The sequence below is a fragment of the Haematobia irritans genome, chromosome 4, assembly GCF_050003625.1.
Source record: "Haematobia irritans isolate KBUSLIRL chromosome 4, ASM5000362v1, whole genome shotgun sequence".
Classification (NCBI taxonomy): Eukaryota; Metazoa; Arthropoda; class Insecta; order Diptera; family Muscidae; genus Haematobia; species Haematobia irritans.
Genome location: NC_134400.1, coordinates 53,165,833 through 53,191,795, shown reverse-complemented (window position 1 = coordinate 53,191,795; position 25,963 = coordinate 53,165,833). Strand labels below are relative to the sequence as shown.

The following is a 25,963-nucleotide window of genomic DNA, read 5'->3' as shown; positions in this document are numbered from 1 at the left end:
TGAAAATCTCGATGGTCCTACGGATCCTCCAGATAAATCTTCATCATTGTAAGGCTGCATGTGCTGCCTTAAAAGTTCTCCTGATGAAAGGGGACATAGATATAGTTCTTATTCAAGAACCATATGTTTATAAAAACAAAATATGTGAATTAAGTACTCCGGGGTTCAAACTATTGCAGTATAGTGGTAATGATGTAAATCGAGCCTGTATAATTGCTAAAAACGAGCTCAACTTGTTTCTGCTTCCTTCAATGTGCAATACAGACACTGTCGTTGCCAGTTTAGAAATAGCCAAATGCAAATATTGGGTATCTTCGGTCTACATGGGACATGACAGGGAGATGCCTCCATATGCCGTTAAGACCTTAGTGGAGGAGTCACGGAAAACAAAGACGAAACTCATTATGGGATGCGATGCGAATGCACATCATAGTATATGGGGAAGTAGTGATACTAATGCAAGGGGAGAGTCGCTAATAGAGTTTATTTTGCGTACTAATCTGGTAGTTTGCAACAAGGGAGATGTCCCAACCTTTGTCACTAAAAACAGGCAAGAGGTTTTGGACATCACCTTGGCCTCGCAAGAACTGAATGAAATGATATCTGAGTGGCAGGTTTTAAGTGAACACAGCTTCTCAGATCATCGCTACATCAGTTTCAAATTTGATGTTCATATCACCAAGATCATATTTCCGCCAAATGTTAGGAAAGCTGACTGGAATAGGTATAGGGAATCGTTCAATATGATGATACCGGAAATAACAGAGACAAATATGAGAAATGTGCAAGATATCGAATACGCAGTGGAGCGGATTACTAAGGCCTTCAACATCTCACTGAAAGCTGCATGCCCTAGAGGAAAGCCAAGGGGGAAACATCGACCACCATGGTGGTCTACGGAATTAAGTAATATGAGGAAATCCTGCAGGAAGCTCTTTAACAAGGCAAAGTCCACCAGAGCTTCTGAGGACTGGGACGCTTACAAGAAGATTCTGAGAGGATACAAGCGAGAACTGAGAAAGGCTCAGCATAACTCTTGGAATGATTACTGCAGCAGTATTGAGAATACGTCCGAGGCTTCCAGACTACGGAAGGTTCTAGCATGCACTAACTCCGCTCCAGGTTTCATTAAAACATCGGAGGGCAATTGGACAACGTCCAGTGAGGAGACGCTGGAGGTACTATTGGACACACATTTTCCTGGAAATCAGACGGTTGAACCATGTACTGGCGGTGCCGCAGTTGCTCAGCGGTCGTTTCCTGTCGAGGAAATTGTATCGGAAACTAGAATAAGATGGGCGTTAAATAGCTTTGGACCATTCAAATCCCCTGGACCTGATGGAATTACTCCGGCGGAGTTACAAGCTGTAACTGACAAAATTATCCCCTGGTTGTCGGTGATATATAAAGGATGTATCAACTTATCATATATCCCAGGAAAGTGGAGGGAAACAAAAGTCGTCTTCATACCTAAAGCGGGAAAAGCCTCTCACTCGAGGGCGAAGGATTTCCGACCAATCAGCTTATCCTCATTCCTACTTAAGACTCTGGAGAGGATGATAGATATTTATCTTAGAACTAGCATCGATTCAAGTTTGTTCTCGAAACGACAGCATGCATACTCGAAGGGCAGGTCTACTGAGACCGCACTACATGAACTAGTCAGCTTTATTGAAAGCTCACTATCTGTCAAAGAATACACAATCGTGGCGTTTCTAGACATCGAAGGGGCGTTCAATAATGTCCATCCGAGCTCGATATTAAATGGACTGACAACTCTGAATGTTGATCCATGTATACTCAGGCTGTTAGACGAACTGCTAATGAAGAGACGTATTTCAGCCACACTAGGACAAGCAAACATACAAAAGTATGTGAACAGAGGCACTCCCCAAGGAGGAGTTCTATCACCTCTTCTTTGGAATGTTGCTATAAATAGCCTTCTGGCTACTCTAGAAAAAGAAAGGATAAAAGTGGTGGCATACGCAGATGATGTAGCTCTGGCAGTCAGGGGAAAATTCCCATCCACAACCAGAGATATTATTCAGAGGGCCCTCCGGAGGACTGAAAAATGGGCGAAAGACAATGGTCTTGGGGTAAATCCTGCAAAGACAGAATTAGTCATGTACTGCAAAGATCGCAAAACTCCCACGGTTAGGCCTATTTCCTTAGGGGGTATTGAAATTCCCTTTGGTGATTGTGCAAAATACCTTGGCGTTATTTTGGACAGGAAGCTGAACTTTAAGCTTAATATTGAAGAAAGGGCGAGGAAGGCAACTGTAGCTTTGTACTCGTGCAAAAAGGCAATAGGAAAAAAGTGGGGACTAAAACCAAAAATTGTGCATTGGCTATACACGGCAGTGGTTAGACCTATAATGCTATATGGTGTTGTAGTCTGGTGGCCGGCACTTCAGAAACCGACTGGTTTAGATAAAGTTCAGCGTATGGCGTGTTTGTGTATTTCAGGCGCATTCAGCAAGACAGGAACAAATTCCCTTAATGTCATGCTGCATCTATTGCCTTTAGACATTTTGGCCAAACAGTCAGCTGCAACAACGGCTGTGCGGTTGCGCGAACTATCGCTGTGGTCGGAAAAAGGTTACGGTCACAGTTCTGTCCTCAAAACAATGTCAGATGTGCCTAACGTAGTGGATTACACTTTGGCGAGTCCACTTTTCGACAAAAAGTTTGAGACTCTAATCCCCAACAGTGAGGCGTGGTGCACACAGACCCCGGGGAATAAAGAATATATAGATTTCTACACTGATGGCTCCAAATTGGATGGACAAGTGGGTTTCGGAGTATATTCTAATGATTTGGAACTTCAAATAGCGAAAAGATTACCTAATCACTGTAGTGTTTTTCAGGCTGAAATATTAGCAATAAGAGAGGTGGCGAATTGGCTGAGAAGTAATGTTCCAAAAAATGTGGGCATTAATATATACTCAGACAGTCAACCTGCAATAAAATCCTTGGACTCTGTGTTCCTCAACTCGAAAACGGCCATCGATTGCCGCAAATCTCTCAATGAGATGGCTGAGCAGTACAATATTCACCTAATATGGGTGCCTGGCCATAGGAACATACCGGGGAACTGCGAAGCCGATGAGTTGGCAAGGCTAGGGACTACCTTACATATTCCAGGGGAACTAGAATTTGTTGGTATGCCCCTAGCTACCTGCAAGCTCATGCTGCGTGAGAAGGTTGTTATGATGGCAAATGTTCGATGGGAGAATTGCAAGGGTTGTAACGACACCAAGCAAATATGGCCCCATTTCAACTTAAACCGCACACTAGATATGCTAATGTTCTCGAGACGTCAGATATCACTCCTGATATCTGCTATAACGGGTCGCTGCCTGATAGGAGATTTTGCAAAAACTATTGGCGCGAAGTATAATGACTATTGTATGAGCTGTCATGATGCGGAGGAAAAAGAATCAATTAAACACCTCTTGTGTGAGTGTCCTGCATTTTGTGTAAAGCGCAAGCAACTTTTAGGAGCATATAGCTTCAGATTACTGGCGGATCTGGAAAACGTTAACTTAAGCAGTCTGCTAATGTTTTTGGAACAATCTGGTTGGTTCAACAAAGAAAAATAATCAAGAAGGTTCAGCGGTTAAAACTAGAAGTGCCCATATGTAATAGGTACTTTTAGTTAATGTGGTATCACAATGGACTGAATAGTCTAAGTGAGCCTGAATCTTAATCGGGCTGCCACTTTAACCTAACCTAACCTACGTAATTCGATTGTGGATGATAGTCTTTCGTAGAAGTTTCTACACAATCCATGGTGGAGGGTACATAAGATTCGGCCTGGCCGAACTTACGGCCGTATATACTTGTTTTTATTTAAATTTAATTGTGCAAAACTTAAATTTTCACTTAAAACGGCCTAATTTCGTACTTTCTATGACTTTTGGACAACAGAACTGCATCGGAAGTGAAAAAAAATCGATAGGAGATCCCGGGGTTCGGGGTCCCGTCCAAAAGGACTGCATCGGAAGTGGAATAAACTTAATGGGGGATTCCGGGACGCGCTTTAAAAGAAATATTTGTGGAACAACTTCCAATTTTTTGTTTGGGATAGAAGAAGCATTTCTCTGATATAAAGTTTTTTCAATGAAGTCGTTTTGACCCTATACCCAGCAAAAAAAAAGCGTCGCCAAAAAAGTAGGGGAAATGTTCTTTTTGGATCCGGAAGTGGTGCCAAATTGACGCATAAGCGATGAATTTAATATGGGCTTGTCATAGGACGGATGTCCACCATTTCAACAGCCGCTGCACTGAATTTGCATCACTTCTTAAGGTGTGAGGTTAATTCAGTGTTTTGGATGTGAATTAAGATTTTTTTGTGATATTTTGACAAATAAATAATTTTTGAAATTATTTATGATTTTTAAAGCATTATTACGCTTGTTTGAAAGGTTCGTCATCAAATATTTTCAAAAATTGGCAATATATCTAGAAAGGATTTAACATTTTTTCGGCTAAATTTAAATAATTTGTACCATTTTATTAATTCTTAATCTGTTTTTAACCTATTTGAAACAAAACAAAATAAATTTCCCGTTAAAAAATATGAAAAAATATGAAAAAAGCGAGTTATAAAAAAATTGACTCAAAACAAGTTCTTGTGCCTGTAAAATAAAGAACATCTTTGGGAGGGCATTTTTGGAAGTTCTTTTAAAGTTGTGCCTTGAGAAAAACTTGCAAATTTTTTGACGGGTAGTTAAGTAACTGGTTGGCTGATAAGTCTAACAAAGAAAAACAATTTTTTTGTCAAAATTCGTTTTTATTATTCAACATAGTTCCCTTCAAGAGCGATACAATGATTATAACGACTTTCCAATTTGTTGATACCATTTTGGTAGTACTCATCCGGTTTTGCCTCAAAATAGGCCTCAGTTTCGGCGATCACCTCTTCATTGCAGCCAAATTGTTTCCCTGCGAGCATCCTTTTGAAGTCTGAGAACAAGAAAAAGTCGCTAGGGGCCAGATCTGGAGAATACGGTGGGTGGGTAAGCAATTCGAAGCCCAATTCATGAATTTTTGCCATCGTTCTCAATGACTTGTGGCACGGTGCGTTGTCTTGGTGGAACAACACTTTTTTCTTCTTCATATGGGACCGTTTTGCCGCGATTTCGACCTTCAAACGCTCCAATAACGCCATATAATAGTCACTGTTGATGGTTTTTCCCTTCTCAAGAAAATCGATAAAAATTATTCCATGCGCATCCCAAAAAACAGAGGCCATTACTTTGCCAGCGGACTTTTGAGTCTTTCCACGCTTCGGAGTCGGTTCACCGGTCGCTGTCCACTCAGCCGACTGTCGATTGGACTCAGGAGTGTAGTGATGGAGCCATGTTTCATCCATTGTCACATATCGATGGAAAACTAGGGTGTATTACGAGTTAACACCTGCAAACACCGCTCAGAATCATCAACACGTTGTTGTTTTTGGTCAAATGTGAGCTCGCACCCATTTTGAACAGAGCTTCCGCATATCCAAATATTGATTAATGATATGACCAACACGTTCCTTTCATATTTTTAAGGCCTCTGCTATCTCGATCAACTTCATGTTACGGTCATTCAAAATCATTTTGTGGATTTTTTGATGTTTTCGTCGGTAACCACCTCGGGCGTCCACTGCGTTCACTGTCCTCCGTGCTCATTTCACCACGGTTGAATTTTGCATACCAATCAATTATTGTTGATTTCCCTGGGGCAGAGTCCGGAAACTCGTTATCAATCCAGGTTTTTGCTTCCACCGTATTTTTTCCCTTCAGACAACAGTATTTTATCAAAACACGAAATTCCTTTTTTCCATTTTTTTCACAATAACAAAAGTTGCTTTACAAAAGACGCTATATCTCACAAACTAATTGACTTACAGACGTCAAATTTTAACACGAATCATTTGAAGGTTGGTTCTATATAAAATTAATATGCATTTAATACTAGCGACGCCATCTATGTGTCAGACCGGGGACTTATCACCCATCCTGTTTTATGTAAATATAAGAATTATTTGTTAGCGTTTTCATCAGTTTGCGTCTGGGAGCCACCGTGGTGCAATGGTTAGCATGCCCGCCTTGCATACACAAGGTCGTGGGTTCGATTCCTGCTTCGACCGCACACCAAAAAGTTTTTCAGCGGTGGATTATTCCACCTCAGTAATGCTGGTGACATTTCTGAGGGTTTCAAAGCTTCTCTAAGTAGTTTCACTGCAATGTGGAACGCCATTCGGACTCGGCTATAAAAAGGAGGTCCCTTGTCATTGAGCTTAACATGGAATCGGGCAGCACTCAGTGATAAGAGAGAAGTTCACCAATGTGGTATCACAATGGACTGAATAGTCTAAGTGAGCCTGATACATCGGGCTGCCACCTAACCTAACCATCAGTTTGCGTCTATGGCAACAATCTTTAAATAAACCTAGTAATCCTTAAATAGGAGAGGTCTTTAGGAAAATTTGATGTGGTCCGGTCGAAATTTCTGCCTCATACACTTGTTATTACTCCAAATTTTTTCCAATATGATTGGAGGGTACATTTGATTACCCCTGCAATTGCAAGTTTGTCCATTTTAAGCCAAAAGCTTTCATGTTTCCTAACAACAGTAGCAACAATGACATTGTCAGCGGCAGCGGCATCAACGAAACAAAATATGCTTTGTTGGCTTTTTATTGTGGTGTAGCAGTAATGTCATGTCGTATTCTCGTCAACCATCCAGTTGTCGTTACTGATCGCTTTTGTTGTACGTTGTCCCATACGAAACCGCAGAAAAACCTTAAGCGTCTCAACTCTTATTGTTTTATTTTTCATTTGCTTTTACGTGTGGAGGTGATTTCATTTTGCTTTGGTTTCTTCACTCCAATGTGGTATGTTTTTATACCCTCCACCATAGGATAGTGGGTATACTAACTTTGACATTCTGTTTGTAATGCAATATTAGTCTCAGACCCCATAATGGTGAAATTCTGTACATTTTATTTCTATAGAAAATTTTTAATATTTGTCTCTATAAAATTTCCTGAAAAATTTTTTTTTCTATCTAAAATTTTATTTCTACAGATTTTTTTTCAAAATTGTATTTCTATGGAATATTATTTCGATAGACCATTTTCAGAATTTTTTGCTATGCAAAATTTTGTTTCTACAGAAAATTTTCTCAAAATTTTATTTCTACGGAATTTTATTTTATTTTTACTTATTTTATTAATTTTCGGATATTCTATTTATACAAAAAATTAGTATTTTTTTTATTAATTTATTTATTTTACAATTTCTCAAAAGTTTATTTCTATATTTTTTTTTTGAAACTTTGTTTTTTTTTTGAAATTGAAAATGTTCTCAGTTATTTTCTATGAAAACTTTTCTTAAATTTTATTTCTTATATTTGTTTAGTTCGGCTTGAGGTCATATGAATAAAAACATATGTTGTTGTTTTTGTTGAGTTGTATTTTTATTTAAAATTATCCATTATTTCGAAACATCTCCGAAATGCCTTGTTAACGGATGTACAATCTGGTTTTCGGGAGAAAAATAGCTGTACTACTGCACTTGTTGACGTGTCGGAGGATATTAGGCGCTTTATAGATGAAAGGAGGTATGTGTTATTAGTGCTTTTAGATCATTCTAAAGCATTTGACACCGTAGACCATGACTTACTTGGTGCTAAATTACACAATTTCTTTGGGTTTTCGATTACATCAACAAGATTGATTTCATCATACCTTTCAGATAGGTATCAATATGTTAGGATTGGGGACAAGCGATCACAAATGCGGGTGGTAAACAGGGGTGTTCCGCAAGGTTCTATATTGGGACCCTTGCTCTTCTCCCTATATTCTAATGATCTACCTATGCAAGTAAGGCACTGTCGGATGCGAATGTATGCAGATGATATTCAGTTATATATTGGGTGCGAACTGTCATCAATTGGTAGCTGTGAGGCATTATTGAATGAGGACCTGGAAAGGATATCAATGTGGGCATCGGCCAATGGCCTTACTATTAATCCAATGAAATCTAAGTGTTTGGTGATTAAAGGGCGAACAGTGAGGTCTAGGATTAATGTCGACATAAAAATAGATAATCAGACGATTGAGATAGTAGAGCGTGCCAGGAATCTTGGGTAATATTCAACAGTACTCTGACGTGGTCCGATCAGATTGCTGCCACGTGTGGACGAGTTTATTCAATACTTAGGACACTGTGACGATCACAACATTGTAGTCCTCTATGAATAAGGGTTATCTTAGCCAAATCATTTTTGATGCCTATTATGCTATACGGTTGTGAACTTTTTGCTAAGTGCGATGCTCTAAGCATGCAGAGACTGAATAGGACGTTCGATAGCATTACTCGCTACGTATATGGTATACGAAGATATGATAGTATTTCAGCTTTCTCCGAATGTTTATATAATATGACTTTTCACAATCTTCTTAAGTTAAGCGTCCTTATTTTCCTGCATAGGATTATTTATTTTAAAGATTAATTTTACTTCGTCATAGTTGTTTGGTCTCAGAATGGCAATTTTTTATTAACTCCATCCGTCTGTGGAACTCACTTACTCATAATATTCAATGTATAAATAACGCAGTTGATTTTAAGAATAATGTTATCTCGTTTTTGAGTAATAATTAAATTTGATTCTCTCTTTTTGTTTTCTATATTGTTTGCTTTCCAATTTTAAATCTTAAAATAATGTTGATTTTTATTTATGCAATATGTACTTTTATTTATACCTTTCCGTTATTTGTTATTAAAATTTATTTTACTTTTTCTTCTTTTGCTTTTATTTTCAAATTTAAATTTTAATATTTTTTCCCTTTACCTGTTATTATTTTTATTTTATTTTATTTTTCATCTTTTTACTATTTTCAAATTTAAATCTATTCTAAATTCTAAACTTCCTTCAATTTAATATACTAATGTTATTTTGCTTATAGATTTTCTTTTAATTAAATAATTTAAGTTAACTTTAAATTGTAATTATATAATATTTATTTAATTGTACATTATGATCTTAAACTTCCCATGCTGGAATATGAGACCTTCGTGGTCTTGTACATGGGAAAGCAAATAAAGAACACTAAAAAATAAAGAACACTAATCTCCGATGTTCGTCTTCAGGGAAATTTCATTAAACAAATAACAGAGAACATTTTACACATTAATAAACAATAATATATATCAAAATCCAAAAATATTGATAATTACTTTTAGAAGTAAAGAACAATGAACTTATTCGCAAACGAGTAAATTTACAACTAAAGGCTAATTTGATATATTTGTGTACAATATTTCTATAAATATGTGCACAATGGTCTGTATCAGTCTTAAAATTCATCCGTCTATCTGTAGGTACATTTATAATATGTAACATCTCCAGTGTAAATCTCCTCTTATAGTTGGTTTCTTGCGTCAAAATATCTACGTCCTTAAGGTTTGGTTTGTGTCCTGTTAAAGTGCAATGTGCTGCAAGTGCCGTCTTTTGCTCCAAGGGTTTGTCAGTGGTTTCTTTATTTCTATAGAAATTTTTCTCAAAATATTATTTCTGTAGAAAATTTCTCAAACATTTATTTCTATAGAAAATTTATTCAAATTTTTTTTTCTACAGAATCAGTTTTCAAAATTTTATTACTATAGAACATTTTATTTGGATAGAAAATGTTCTGCATTTCTTTTTAAAGAAGGTTTCTTAAAAATTTGTTTGTATGAAAATTTTTTTGTTAATGTTATTTCAAAAGAAAATTTCTGAAAAGTTTTATTATTTATGTAGAAGATTTTCTCAATATTTTGTTTCTATAGAAAATGTTTAAATGCTTTATTTCTAATCAAAATTTTTTGAAAATATTATTTCTACAGAAAATGTTTTTCACAATTTTATTCTTGTAGAAAAATTTTCTGAAAATTTAATTTCTTTATTTCTATAGAAAATCTTCTCAAAATTTGGAAATTGTTTTGACTTTATTTCAAAAAAATAAAATTAAGATAGAAAATTTTGTAAAATATTTGTTTGTTTGGAAATTTTATTTCTCCAGAAAATTTTATCAAAATGTTATATTTTTATTTGTTTATTTTTCAGTTTCTTAATGGTTTGTTTCTATTGGCAATATTTTTTTAAATTGGTTGGAAAATTTTCTCAGTTTTTTTTTTCTATGGAAAATTTTCATAAATTTTATTTCTATAGAAAATTTTCTCAACATTTTATTTCTATAGAAGTTTACTCAAAATTTTATTTCTGCAGAAAAAGTTTTCACAATTTTATTTTTATGGAAAGTTTTCTCAAAATTTGGAAAATTGTCTTAGTACAGGAAATTTCTATATATTTTCTGTATTTTGTATAGAAAGTTTTCGTTAATGTCATTCCAAAAGATTTTTTTTTTTAATTTTACTTCTATTAATTTTTTTTTTTTAAATTTAATTTCTTTATTTCTATGGAAAGTTTTCTCAAAACATTATTTCGATAGAACATTTTCTGAAATTTTTGTTTATAGAATTTTTCCAAATTTTCGGAAATTCTATTTCTACATTTTCTCAAAATTTTATCTTAAACAAAATTTAATTTTTATTTGTTTTGTTAGTGTTTACTTCTTCTTCAATCACTTTTGTTGTTTTCATTTCAGACACTTTTTTTGTTTTGATTTCAACTTGAAACCACACGTTGACTAAACCAAAGATTATAAATTGTAGGAAAATAGCTACTGAGGAAATCGAACTATTTACCAGATTAGTTTAATACTCGAACCAAACGCGTATAGGACAAGTATTGACATAACATTAAAATGCATTAAAATGACATAGCATTAAAATTTATTTAGTGCACTTAATTTCTTTAAGTGCTACTTGCAGCGAAACTACCCACCAATTATCAGAATAAATTCGGGTAATTCATTAAACAATGTCAATTATACTCGCACCTTCCGAAAAAAGATGTATGATAGTCGACTTTGCTTTCATAAATCTAAGGAGCTTTACCCTAATAAATTTGACAAACATACGTTTCCTCTGTTGGTTAATTTATCCTTTTCTTTCTATCGAAAATTTTCTCTTTTTTTTCTATGAAAATGTTCTGAACATTTTATTTCTATACAAAATTTTCTCAAAATGTATTCCTACAGAAATTTTTCCGAAGACAACTTTCCAAAAATTTTATTTTTATAGAAAATTTTCCCAAAATTTTAGATATGTGGCAAGCTATTTCAAAATTTAGCAAATTTTCCTAATTTATTTCTATAGAAAATTTTATTTCGATAGAAAATTTTCCGATAATTTTTGCTTATAGAAAATTTCTTTAAAATTTTACATAAAATTTTCCTCAATTTTATTTCTACCTAAAATTTACTGAAAATTTTATTTCTACAGAATATGTGCTCAAAATGTTATTTCCGTAGAAATTTTTATTTTTATAGAATAATTTTTCAAAAGTTTATTTCAATAGAAAACTTTTTCAAAATTGTATTTATGTAGAAAATTTTCTCAGTTCTTACCTATAAAAAGTTTTCTGAAAATTTAAGTTCTGTAGACAATTATTGGAAGATTTTCTCAAAATATTATTTCTAAAGAAAATTTACTGAATTTTTTTGTATGGAAAATTTTCTCAGTTTTTTCCCTGAAAATTTATTTCTATAGAATATTTTCTCAAAATCTTATTTCTACAGAAAATGTTATTTCTAGATAAAATTTAATTTCTATAAAAATTTACTGACAATTTTATTTATATATATAAAATTTTCTCAAAATTTCTGCATACAATCTTTTGAAAATTGTATTTCTATAGAAATTTTTTTGAAAATTTTATTTGAAAATTTTATTTCTATAGTCAATTTTCTGAAAATTGTATGTCTACAGAAAATTTTCTGAAAATTTTATTTCTATAGAAAATTTACTCAACTTTTTTCTATGCCGAAACTTTTATTTCACTTTCAAAATTCTCAATTTTTTCTACGGAAAAATTTCTGAAAATTTGATTTCAATCGAAGATGTTAACAATGTTTTCATAAGTTTCTCAAGATTTTATTTATATTGAAAATCTAAAAATGTTTGTCTATATTGGTCCTATTGATTATATATCTTAAGATTTGTTTCCTATCATCAAGTACGGAAATCTCAAATTTGAGAGAGAATTACAATTATCTACCTCGGAATCAATTCAAAATCATTAGTGTAAAGACAAAATCTTTGGAACCCAGCAAGCGTCTTTCAGTCTATATAAAACGGTCAATAACTAAAGTGGTTTAAGTAGGTATTTAATTCGACATTTTTATACCCTCCATCATAGGATGGGGGTATATTAACTTTGTCATTCCGTTTGTAACACATCGAAATATTGCTCTAAGACCCCATAAAGTATATATATTCTGGGTCGTGGTGAAATTCTGAGTCGATCTAAGCATGTCCGTCCGTCTGTTAAAATCACGCTAACTTCCGAACGAAACAAGCTATCGACTTGAAACTTGGCGCAAGTAGTTGTTATCGATGTAGGTCGGATGGTATTGAAAATGGGCCATATCGGTCCACTTTTACGTATAGCCCCCATATAAAGGGACCCTCAGATTTGGATTGTGGAGCCTCTAACAGAAGCATATTTCATCCGATCCGGCTAAAATTTGATACATGGTGTTAGTATATGGTCTCTAACAATCATGCAAAAATTGGTCGACATCGGTCCATAATTATATATAGCCCCCATATAAACCGATCCCCAGATTTGGCTTGCGGAGCCTCAAAGAGAAGCAAATTTCATCCGATCCGGCTGAAATTTGGTACATGATGTTGGTATATGGTCTCTAACAACCATGCAAAAATTGGTCCATATCGGTCCTTAAATTATATATAGCCCCCATATAAACCGATCCCCAGATTTGGCTTGTGGAGCCTCTAAGAGAAACATATTTCATCCGATCCGGCTGAAATTTGGTACATGGTGTTGGTATATGGTCTCTAACAATCATGCAAAAATTGGTCCACATCGGTCCATAATTATATATAGCCCCCATATAAACCGATCTCCAGATTTGGCGTGCGAAGCCTCAAAGAGAAGCAAGTTGCATCCAATCCGGCTGAAATTTGGTACATGGTATTGGTATATGGTCTCTAGCAACCGTGCAAAAATTGGTCCACATCGGTCCATAATTATATATAGCGCACATATAAAACGTTCTCCAGATTTGACCTCCGGAGCCTCTTGGAGGAGCAAATTCATCCGATCCGGTTCAAATTAGGAATGTGGTGTTAGTATATGGTCGCTAACAACCATACCAAAATTGGTCCAATCACACAAAAATTGGTCCATATCAGTTCATAATCATGGTTGCCACTAGAGCAAAAAATAATCTACCAAAATTTTATTTCTATAGAAAATTTTGTCAAAAATTTATTTCTAGAGAAAATTTTGTTAAAATTTTATTCGGTTCATAATAAAATTTTCATCATTGTCAAAATTTTATTTCTATAGAAAATTTTGTTCAAATTTTATTCGGTTCATAATCATGGTTGCCACTCGAGCCAAAAATAATCTACCAAGATTTTATTTCTATAGAAAATTTTGTCAAAAATTTTATTTCTATAGAAAATTTTGTGAAAATTTTATTTCTATAGAAAATTTTGTTAAAATTTTTTTTCTGTAGAAAATTTTGTCAAAATTTTATGTCTACTTTGTCAAACTGAATTAAATACGTATTGGATCGATCTTTTTATACCCTCCATCATAGGATGGGGGTATATTAACTTTGTCATTCCGTTTGTAACACATCGAAATATTGCTCTAAGACCCCATAAAGTATATATATTCTGGGTCGTGGTGAAATTCTGAGTCGTTCTAAACATGTCCGTCCGTCCGTCCGTCCGTCTGTTGAAATCACGCTAACTTCCGAACGAAACAAGCTATCGACGTGAAACTCGGCACAAGTAGTTGTTATCGATGTAGGTCGGATGGTATTGAAAATGGGCCATATCGGTCCACTTTTACGTATAGCCCCCATATAAAGGGACCCTCAGATTTGGCTTGTGGAGCCTCTAACAGAAGCATATTTCATCCGATCCGGCTGAAATTTGGTACATGGTGTTGGTATATGGTCTCTAACAACCATGCAAAAATTGGACCACATCGGCCCATAATTATATTAAGCCCCCATATAAACCGATCTCCAGATTTGGCTTGCGGAGCCTAAAAGAGAAGCAAATTTCATCCGATCCGGCTGAAATTTGGTACATGATGTTGGTATATGGTCTCTAACAACCATGCAAACATTGGTTCACATCGGTTCATAATTATATATAGCCCCCATATAAACCGATCCCCAGATTTGGCTTGCGAAGTCTCCAAGAGAAGCAAATTTCATTCAATCCGGTTGTAATTTGGAACATGGTGTTAGTATATGATCTTTAACAACCGTGCCAGAATTGGTCCATATCGGTCCATAATTATATATAGCCCCCATATAAAACATTCTCCAGATTTGACCTCCGGAGCCTCTTGGAGGAGCACAATTCATCCAATCCGGTTCAAATTAGGCACGTGGTGTTAGTATATGGTCGCTAACAACCATACCAAAATTGGTCCAATCACACAAAAATTGGTCCATATCGGTTCATTTCTATAGAAAATTTTGTTAAAATTTTATTTCTGTAGAAAATTTTGTCAAAATTGTATGTCCTCTTTGTCAAACTGAATTATATACGTATTGGATCGATCTTTTTTGATTTAATATATACCACGTATGGACTTACATACAATTTAGAAGATGGTGTTAGGAGGTTTTAAGATACCTTTCCATCGGCAAGCGTTACCGCAACTTAAGTAATTCGATTGTGGATGGCAGTGCATAGATGAAGTTTCTACGCAATCCATGATGGAGGGTACATAAGCTTCGGCCTGGCCGAACTTACGGCCGTATATACTTGTTTCTCCATATCTTTCTTTCTGGCAATATGACAGACAATGTTAAGAATTTTTAAGATGCCTTGCCACCGGCAATTGTCACGACAACCAAAGTATTTCGATTATAGACGACAGTCTTTAGTTGAAGTTTGTACGCAATCCAAAGTGGAGGGTACATACGATTCGGCCTGACCGAAATTTCGTTCATATTTACATGATAAAATTTCTCCGTTGCATTGCGCCTCCCACCGTCGGCATAATGGGCCAAAAAGCAAGGCACACTCTCATGTCGTCACACACACTCACACATTTATTTGCTACCTAAAACTGTTGATGTGTTTTGTGGTAGTTTTGGAAATTTACGTTTTTCGTTTGCCCGGATAAAACAGAAGAAATGGCGACATAGCGAAAAATAAATGCACTGAACATAGCGCAGCAATTGGAGCTGCAATAAAACTGCAGAATTAATAAAACTCGATACATGTTGTAGGTCTGTTCGCGTACTTTTACAGTAATAACTAGCGAGAGAGTTTGAATGAATTTTACTTTTAATGTTTGAGAAACTCAACTTATGTTTGTAAAACAATAAACTTTTCATTTTTCCACCATTTGTTAATGGTTTATGGCAAACAGGTGGTCATCGTATCTCTTTCAAATCCCAATATCTAATTAAGGTTTGGTTAGTGATTGCCCAATATTTAAGGCTTTCATAGACGACTATTCAATCCATTGTGATACAATAGTTGGTGATCAAATATCTATGTTAGAATCAGTCAATGAGTTCAACGAATTCTATCGCATGGCATGGCATTTTGCCCTCTACAATGTTGCACTATGTAGGGCATTGTGTGCTGCGATTTAGTGTACGACATTCACTGGCAACAGAGTTTCTAATTTCCCATATCTGATATTGTTTGTCGTCCGTTCCTCCAGTTCCAACCAAGAGGAATTGAGTGACCACAATCAACACCATTCATTGTGCCTATCAAAGTTGTTGACGTTGACTTTGCATGAGTGACAGTTTTTGTTTTCTTTTGTGGCAGCATTTTTCATCATTCCGTCCATTCGGCGTTTGATTTCGTAACATGAGCTCTCACATCATTCACAGCTATTGGACACAAAACAATGCGACAAAAATTAGTAGTTGCATACACTGTAAAAAAGTGTTGGACACCGACTTGTACTGGGTATTTTCCCAAGTTAGGGATATTTTTTCTTGGTTTGGGGTCGAAATTTTTGAGTCGGGGATTTGGTGGAATTTCCATATATTTGGATGCTTTTGTGGAGTTTTTCCGTAGAATAAATCATGCAATTGTTTGTATTTTTTCAAAAGAAGCATAGTGAATCGTTAAAATAAAAAACGACCATATACTAGCACAATGTACACCCAGAAAAAAGTGACCCCTTCTTTAAGTTAAAATGAACTCATTGTGAAGAAAGTTGAACTTCGTATAGCGCCAAAGACATTTTTATTTGTTTGAACGATGTGATTTTCGTAGAAATTAGGTATAATGCATTCCATATATTAGTTAACATTTTCCTATATTTATGTACCACTATACTACAGAATGGAAAAAATTAACTGATTTGAATTCATATATGGAATGATTTTATTGAAATTTTTTCATTCATTTGGACAAATCTTACACATTTGTGGTAAAACTTTTACTTCTTAATTAGAACTGCTTACCTTCGTTTTTAAATACAATTTTATTTATTTATATGAGCAATTTTATCTTCAATAAAAGACATGTTTTATTAATACATTGAATATACTTATTAAGAATCAACAGCATCGAATCTCCTTGAAATATTAGTTTATTATTCCGCTGTTTCCAATTTCCATGTGATATTATCAACTGTAAAACGCACTTTTTCTTCTTCTTGTACTTTTCACTTTTAATAAGTTGCTGCCTAACGATTTTGTCCTCCTTTTACAATTTCAATACCTACAAATATAAAAAATCATAAACCATTTTTGTTACAAAAGGTTAGCGTCACTGAATATTACCTGATAATTGAAGATTCCAAAATGAAGACAAATGAAAGGGTTGTTATTCTGCTGGTGTTTTCTTTCTTTATATACCATCACGAACATTGATAGATTTATTTTCAAAAAACGAAAATTTTTCTCACTAATTTAAAATAATAAATATTTTATATATTTTATTTGTTATTTATTATATTATTTTACAATATTATTTTTTAACAATCTTTCCGTATACCACAACAACGCGATTCCAACTAAAAAAACAACCCACGCGCAAACATATCGATTACACCCACGCGCAAACACATCGATTGCGATGACAGGTATCGATTACAGGTAGACAATAGAAAAATAGGAAAATTTCCTATATTCTAACAAGTGTGTTTCCTTAAGTTTTGATTGGATTGCATACTTCTTAGTACGAATGAACTAAAATATTTTTCTATGCCAAGTGTTGTTCGTATGTATGAAAAACTTTCTATTATAAAGGAAGTCGCAATTATCATTTTATAAGAAATTTTACTAATTTTGAGGAAACTTGGTTTTAGTTCGGGTTTTGTTTATTTTTACGAATGCTTTGTTATCGGTGAATAACATTTTCTTGTTCAGTAGTAAATTCTTATACCCAGCGAAGAAAATAGTATGAGTAAAATTCCATGCCTTATTCTAGTTAATGAACTATTCCTAACTGCTTACAGTATAGGATATTTTTACTGAAACGAGTAAATTTTATTATTTCTCACAAAATTTTACCTTAATGGAAATAAAATGGATAAACTATATTGATGAAAAATTTTTCCTTTAGTTTCGAAGGCACTTTTTTCTGGGTGTAGCAAATTTCAACTGACTCGCATGAAATTTGCTCCTCCAAGGTTCCAAAACTACGTCTCCCCTGCTACTCCCTGTGCAAAATTTCACGTAAATCGGATAACAACTTTGACCTCTGTGGTCATATGACGGAAAATCGGGCGAAAGATATATATGGGAGCTATATCAAAATCTGAACCGATTTCAACCAAAATAAACACGCATATGCAGAACCTTAATTCTACTGCCTGTGCAAAGTTTCAAGTTCACTTCTACTCCCTCTGCAAAATTTCACGTAAATCAGAGTAAAACTTTTGCCTCTGTGGGCATATTAGTCCAAATCGGGCGAATGATATATATGGGAGCTATATCTAAATCTGAACCGACTTCAACTAAATTTTGCACAATTAATGATACTATAAAACGTACTCTTTGTGCAAAATTTCAAGCAACTGAGGGCAAAACTCTGGCTTTTGGGGCCGTATAAATCCAAATCGGACGAAAGATATATATGGGAGCTATATCTAAATCTGAACCGATTTCAACTAAATGTGGCACAATTAACGATACTATTAAACGTACTCGTTGTGCAAAATTTGAAGCAAATCAGGGCAAAACTCTCGCTTTTGGGGCCATATAAGTCCAAATCGGACGAAAGATATATATGAGAGCTATATATAAATCTGAACCGATTTAGCTGATATTTGGCAGTTTTTACGGGACTAATAAAACATTCAGATGTGCAAAATTTGAAGAACGTCGGTTCATAAATACGTGAATTATGATCAAATCGGTGATAACTATATATGGCAGCTATATTTAAATCTGAACCGATTTTTTCCAAAATCAATAGCGATTGTCTTCTACCCGAAGAAAGACGTTATGTCAAATTTGAAGACGATCGGACTTAAACTGCGACCTGTACTTTGTGCACAAAATTACATATACAGACAGACGGACAGACAGACGGACATCGCTAAATCAACTCAGAATTTAATTCTAAGCCGATCGGTATACTAAAAGATGGGTCTATGACAATTATTTCTTGGCGTTACATACAAATGCATAAACTTATTATACCCTGTACCACAGTAGTGGTGAAGGGTATAAAAACAAACGAAATTTGCTTCTGTTTATTCCTTGGAATACAAAAGGGCTCACATGGAGCATTTGGACTAGAAACTGACACAGGATTTTACTTTTTGGCGCCCAAGAGCTAATTTATTTTTTAATTTTAGTCAGCTTGGCTAAGACGTGAGGACTGGGGTCTAAATGTTACCCTCTTATCAGTACGCATCACTAATTTGGACAATATATCCCATAAATATAGAAGATGATTCAACTTCCAATTGATTTGGCTCCCAATATTATTACATGGTGACCGAATTCACATTTTTATTTCTCGAACATTTGTAAGACGATCACCGGTCTCTTGGTCCTGATCTAATTCCAGCTCGCAGACTGGTATGACAAAAATTTTATATTTTTTCAATTTCAAATTTTTACTGATTTTTACAGCAGAGCCTACTTCTTTATTAAAAACAAGTATATACGGGCGTAAGTTCGGCCAGGCCAAATCTTATGTAGCCTCCACCATGGATTGCGTTGAAACTTCTACGAAAAACTGTCATCCACAATCAAATTACTTGGGTTGTGGTATCTTAAAACTTCTTAACATAGTTTTCTAAATTGTGAGTTAGTCCATATGTGGTATATATTGGACAAAAAAGTTATGTATAGGTGTAAGTCTACAAATAATTACGAATCGACATGGACTTTTGCACGGTACGTAGAGAGCCAGAATTGAAATATGGGGGTCGCTTATATGGGGGCTATATACAATTATGAACTTGATATGGACCAATTTTTGTGTGATTGGGGATCGATTTATCTGAGGGCTATATATAACTATAGACCGATATGGACCTAGTTAGGCATGGTTGTTAACGACCATATACTAGCACAATGTAGCAAATTTCAACTGACTCGCATGAAATTTGCTCCTCCAAGGCTCCAAAACTAAGTCTCTGGATCGGTTTATATGGGGGCTATTATATGATTAAAGGGTGATACGGTCAAAATTTGGTCAAGGGAAAACGCGTGTAAATCGGTGAAATCGTTTATTTAAAAAATCAAATTAAATTTCTTTTTCAAGTTCAATTAGTATAAAATTCAGGAAAAATATTCAGTTAGGCTTTCGCTTTTCCAAATCCGAATTGCCGGGCCTCACGCTTGACACCTGCCATCAGATTTTGTACAGCCACCTTGTCCAACTTCTTCGCCGCAGAAAGCCAGTTTGCCTTGAACTGATGCTCGTCCTTAGCAGTTTTTTTGGTCTTCTTTAGGTTCCGCTTGACAATAGCCCAGTATTTCTCAATTGGGCGGAGCTCTGGCGTGTTGGGAGGGTTCTTGTCCTTGGGAACCACCTGCACATTGTTGGCGGCGTACCACTCCATGGCCTTTTTACCGTAATGGCAAGATGCCAAATCCGGCCAAAACAGTACGGAACAACCGTGTTTCTTCAGGAAAGGCAGCAGACGTTTATTCAAACACTCTTTCACGTAAATTTCTTGGTTGACAGTCCCGGAAGCTATGAAAATGCTGCTTTTCAAGCTACAGGTACAGATGGCTTGCCAAACCAGATATTTCTTTGCGAACTTTGACAGTTTTATGTGCTTGAAAATATCTGCTACCTTTCCCCTTCCTTTTGCCGTATAAAACTCCTGTCCCGGAAGCTGCTTGTAGTCGGCTTTGACGTAGGTTTCGTCGTCCATTACCACGCAGTCAAACATCGTCAGCATCGTCGTATACAGCCTCCGGGATCGCGCTTTGGCCGTCGTATTTTGTTTATCATCGCGATTTGGAGTCACTACCTTCTTGTAAGTCGATAGTCCGGCTCGTTTTTTGGCTCGATGCACGGTTGTAGACGATACACCCAGCTTATTTGCGGCATCTCGGAGAAAGAGGTTAGGGTTTCGCTTGAAACTACCGGCAACTCTCTTTGTCGTCTCAGCGGCTTCCGGTTTTCGATTTCCCCCCGATCCAGACTTCCTGGCTGATGACAAACGTTCCCCAAACAATTTAATTACATTTGTAACGGTTGATTTGGCAACCTTTAGCGATTTAGCCAGCTTTGCGTGCGAGTAGCTCGGATTTTCGCGATGCGCGAGCAAAATTTTGATACGCTGCTCTTGTTGCTTGGACGGCATTTTGACAACTGAAGAGTGAATTCCAAAATCAAAATAGGAACAACATTCTACACACACACACCTTCAAAATTAGGGGTGTTCAGGTTTTTTAAGTGCAAATGTAATTAAAGTGTTTGGGGAACGTTTGTCGACAGCCAGGAAGTCTGGATCGGGGGGAAATCGAAAACCGGAAGCCGCTGAGACGACAAAGAGAGTTGCCGGTAGTTTCAAGCGAAACCCTAACCTCTTTCTCCGAGATGCCGCAAATAAGCTGGGTGTATCGTCTACAACCGTGCATCGAGCCAAAAAACGAGCCGGACTATCGACTTACAAGAAGGTAGTGACTCCAAATCGCGATGATAAACAAAATACGACGGCCAAAGCGCGATCCCGGAGGCTGTATACGACGATGCTGACGATGTTTGACTGCGTGGTAATGGACGACGAAACCTACGTCAAAGCCGACTACAAGCAGCTTCCGGGACAGGAGTTTTATACGGCAAAAGGAAGGGGAAAGGTAGCAGATATTTTCAAGCACATAAAACTGTCAAAGTTCGCAAAGAAATATCTGGTTTGGCAAGCCATCTGTACCTGTAGCTTGAAAAGCAGCATTTTCATAGCTTCCGGGACTGTCAACCAAGAAATTTACGTGAAAGAGTGTTTGAATAAACGTCTGCTGCCTTTCCTGAAGAAACACGGTTGTTCCGTACTGTTTTGGCCGGATTTGGCATCTTGCCAATACGGTAAAAAGGCCATGGAGTGGTACGCCGCCAACAACGTGCAGGTGGTTCCCAAGGACAAGAACCCTCCCAACACGCCAGAGCTCCGCCCAATTGAGAAATACTGGGCTATTGTCAAGCGGAACCTAAAGAAGACCAAAAAACTGCTAAGGACGAGCAGCAGTTCAAGGCAAACTGGCTTTCTGCGGCGAAGAAGGTGGACAAGGTGGCTGTACAAAATCTGATGGCAGGTGTCAAGCGTGAGGCCGCCAATTCGGATTTGGAAAAACGAAAGCCTAACTGAATATTTTCCTTGAATTTTATACTAATTGAACTTGAAAAAGAAATTTAATTTGATTTTTTAAATAAACGATTTCACCGATTTACACGCGTTTCCCCTTGATCAAATTTTGACCGTATCACCCTTTAGTCTAAATTTTCATTTGGGAGATAAGAAATATTTCTTTGCATGTATTTCCTTAAAAATGTAATCATTTTAAAGAAGCCGCATCTTTGGATCGCAAACAATACCGAAATTCTTAGAGGAAGGTTAACTTCTTTGGATTGAAGTAGTTTTTTTCGAGTACAGTCACTCGATTCTATTTATATACCAGATTGTAGGGAACACACTATGAGATTCAAAGAATCTCACAAAGTGTCATATTTGAGGCATAATGCATGAGTAATAAAAATTTTCTTTATTTACGCAACAAAACAAGTAAGGAAAGTCTAAAGCCGGGCGGGGCCGACTATATTATACCCTCCATCACTTTGTAAATCCACATTTTCGATACTATATCAAATCCGTCAAATGTGTTGGGTGCTATATATAAAGGTTTTTGTCCCAAATACATAAAGTTAAATCTGACTGCATCTGAACAAAATTTATAATCTATGGACTTAAAATTTAAGTCGGCTAATGCACTGGGATGGTACAATATAATATTAAAAAACAAGTAAGGAAATTCTAAAGTCGGGCGGGGTCGACTATATTATTCTCTGCACCACTTTTTAGATCTAAATTTTCGATACCATATCACATCCGTCAAATGTGTTGGGGGGCTATATGTATATACATACATTTAAATATAACTCGATCTAGACAGAATTTGATAGACTTCTACAAAATCTATAGACTCAAAATTTAAGTCGGCTATTGCACTAGGGTGGAACACAATGTTAGTAAAAAAAAACATTTAAATCTGAAGCAATTTTAAGGAAACTTCGCAAAAGTTTATTTATGATTTATCGCTCGATATATATCTATTAGAAGTTTAGGAAAATTAGAGTCATTTTTACAACCTTTCGACTAAGCAGTGGCGATTTTACAAGGAAAATGTTGGTATTTTGACCATTTGTGTCGAAATCAGAAAAACATATATATGGGAGCTATATCTAAATCTGAACCGATTTCAACCAAATTTGACACGCATAGATTTCACGCACGCACGATTTCAACCAAATTTGGCACGCATAGCTACAATGCTAATTCTACTCCCTGTGCAAAATTTCAATTAAATCGGAGTAAAAGATTGGCCACTGTGGTCATATGACGGAAAATCGGGCGAAAGATATATATGGGAACTATATCTAAATCTGAACCGATTTCAATAAAATTTAGCGCACTTGACTACACTACTAATTGTACTCCTAGTGCAAAATTTCAACCAAATTGGGCTAAAACTCTGGCTTCTGTGGCCATATAAGTCTATATCGGGCGAAAGATGTATATGAGAGCTATATCTAAATCTGAACCGATTTCAATAAAATTTGGCACACTTAACTATAGTACTAATTGTTCTTCTTGTGCAACGGACCAACGGGCAGACGGACATGACTAGATCGACTCAGGGACCCACCCTGAGCATTATTGCCAAAGACATGTGGCTATCTCGTCTCCTTCTGGGTGTTACAAACATATGCACTAACTTATAATACCCTGTTCCACAGTGTGGCGCAGGGTATAAAAATACAAATTTTAAATAAATAAGTATATACAGCCTTAAGTTCGACAGGACTGATGCTTAAATATCCACCACCGTGAGTCCATTACAGTGAAACCCCTCAGAATTGGCACGCACCGTCTGTGTTGCCAGTATTTTTTAGCTCTTTTCCCCAAATTGGAACGCTTTCATTGCCAAAAAATTCCCGACTCAACTTAAAATTCCTCTCAAAAATCCCAAAGACTTTTTTTGGGATATTAAATATGAAAAATAAAAATAAAATGATTGAAATTTTAATATCTAAATTCGTGGAACAACCGAACATTTCCTGGACCTAATTTCATATGCTCTAAAATTGTTAATAATTTACAAACTGAATGAAAAGGCCTGATGGCGAGGTTCAATACGATGAACATTTGAGAATAGAAAACCAGGAGACCTGTGATCATGATATCATTCGATACAAACCGCCATCAGAAAATTAATTTACGGGTATAAAAAAACTTATAATTCGTATCTCAAACAAATCGCCTTTTAAATACTCGAGAAATGAAAATGGTATATCGACGGACCATCTTCATCAAAATTCAGAGGAAGAATGTGATCATCCAAACCATGTTTCATGTTTAGGGCAGCCCGATGTATCAGGCTCACTGTCCATTGTGATACCACAGTGGTGAACTTCTCTCTTATCACTGAGTGCTGCCCGATTCTATCTTTACCTCAATGATTAGGACCTCCATTTTATAGCCGAGTCCGAACAGCGTTCCACATTGCAGTGAAACCACTTAGAGAAGCTTTGAAGGACTTAGAAATGTCACCAGCATTACTGAGATGGGATAATCCACCGCTGAAAAATTTTTGGTGTGCGGTCGAAGGCGGACATGCTAACAATTGCACCAGGGTGGCTCCCACTACTTGTGAGTTGTTAATGTGATAATATGTCAAACGTCTCATGGAAATTATCCACTTTAGAGAGATGTCCGTTCTTCGAAGTTTGCAAGTTTGAGAGGTTTCACTGTATAACAGTTTCATTTGGAAACTCTTCGTCGTAGCGGGATACTTGTAAATGTATAAAATGCAAGGGGGATTTGATGGTAGATGCTTTCACAAACAGATCGATTCATATGATACGATCCCATGGAAACAAGGACCGATAAACACCATAATTGCTACACCTACTTTTGACCCCAAAATACCTTTAGTTTTCCAAAGTCAAGCAAAATGGCATATAGAAGCACCAGAAGTAAAATCTGCAGAAAAATTTGAGGTGTGTATAAGCCCCTTAATCGTTCCTATTAAGTCAATATAATTTTGTCAATTTGGGATTGACTTCAGTATTCAAAAGTTAACACATACAAATATATATGAGTGAAGAACTTTGTGTTCGTTTTGGTTTGCACCAAAACCACCATAACGTTCCACAAAAATTTTATTCACCTTTGGGGTGTTTTACATTGCAAATTCTTTTGGTGGTTTGTAAACATAATACGAGGGCGTTCTGAAACTTCTTAGCCTATCAATGAAAGTTAATAGTTAGTTTTTCCAAAAATATTTTTATTTTTCAATATAATCTCCTGAAACTTCAATACACTTAGTCCAACACTTTTCTAGCAATTCTATCCCTTGATTAAAATAGTTTTCCTCAAGGTCTTCAAAATAGTGGTTTACAACTGTAATTGTATCTTCATTTGAGGTAAAACGCTTGCCAGCAAGGATTTTTTTTTTTAGATTTGGGAACAAGTAAAAGTCACTGGGAGCTAAATCAGGAGAATAAGGTGGGTGGTCAAGCAACTCGTACTTTTATTCGTTGATTTTAGCCATTGTTAAAACACTCTTGTGCGCTGGTGCGTTGTCTTGATGAAAAATTATTTTTTGTGTTGTCAGCCAGGACGTTTTTCTCGAATTTGTACATTTAATTGATCCAAAAGTTTGCAATAGTACTCTGAATTTATTATTTTACCCTTTTGCAGATAGTCAATCTATAAATACCTTTGAAGTCCCAAAAAACCGTTGCCATAACCTTACCAGCCGATTGAATGTGGCATCAACAGTTATGAAACGATGCTTAAAATCAATTTTATTTCGCTTAAAACCATCCAAACAAGCTTGAGAAATGTTCGTTCTTATGCGTTTTTGATCGACTGTTAACAAATGCGGCACCCATCTTGCAGAAAGCTTTTTCATCTGTACACGCAAAGAAAAAAAATGTTTGGAAAACGTGTACCGAAAACGTTTTTCTTTTGTTAGAGTTTTTTGAATTGCTTCGAAAAGTATACACTTTTATCACCAAAAAACTTCGTTTGTTACAAAGTGTTATTTTTTTTAATAAAAAAAGTTATTTTTGAACCAACAACACAGTCCATTTCGTTTATGTCAAACACTGTTCTTTTCTGACTCTAGGTTTTTAATAAGACA

At 35.8% G+C, this 25,963-nt stretch overlaps 2 long non-coding RNA genes across 2 annotated transcripts in view; one reads left to right on the top strand and one right to left on the bottom strand.

The window, feature by feature from the left end:
- LOC142232635 (uncharacterized) overlaps nucleotides 1-25,963 on the top strand; it is a 105,586-nt gene that overhangs the window by 14,496 nt on the left and 65,127 nt on the right. The window lies entirely within an intron of this gene.
- On the bottom strand, nucleotides 16,590-17,223 carry LOC142236547 (uncharacterized). The gene is made up of 2 exons (XR_012722083.1): nucleotides 16,910-17,223; nucleotides 16,590-16,847 (listed from the first exon to the last, which is right to left on the bottom strand). It is a non-coding gene; the product is annotated as an uncharacterized LOC142236547 (long non-coding RNA).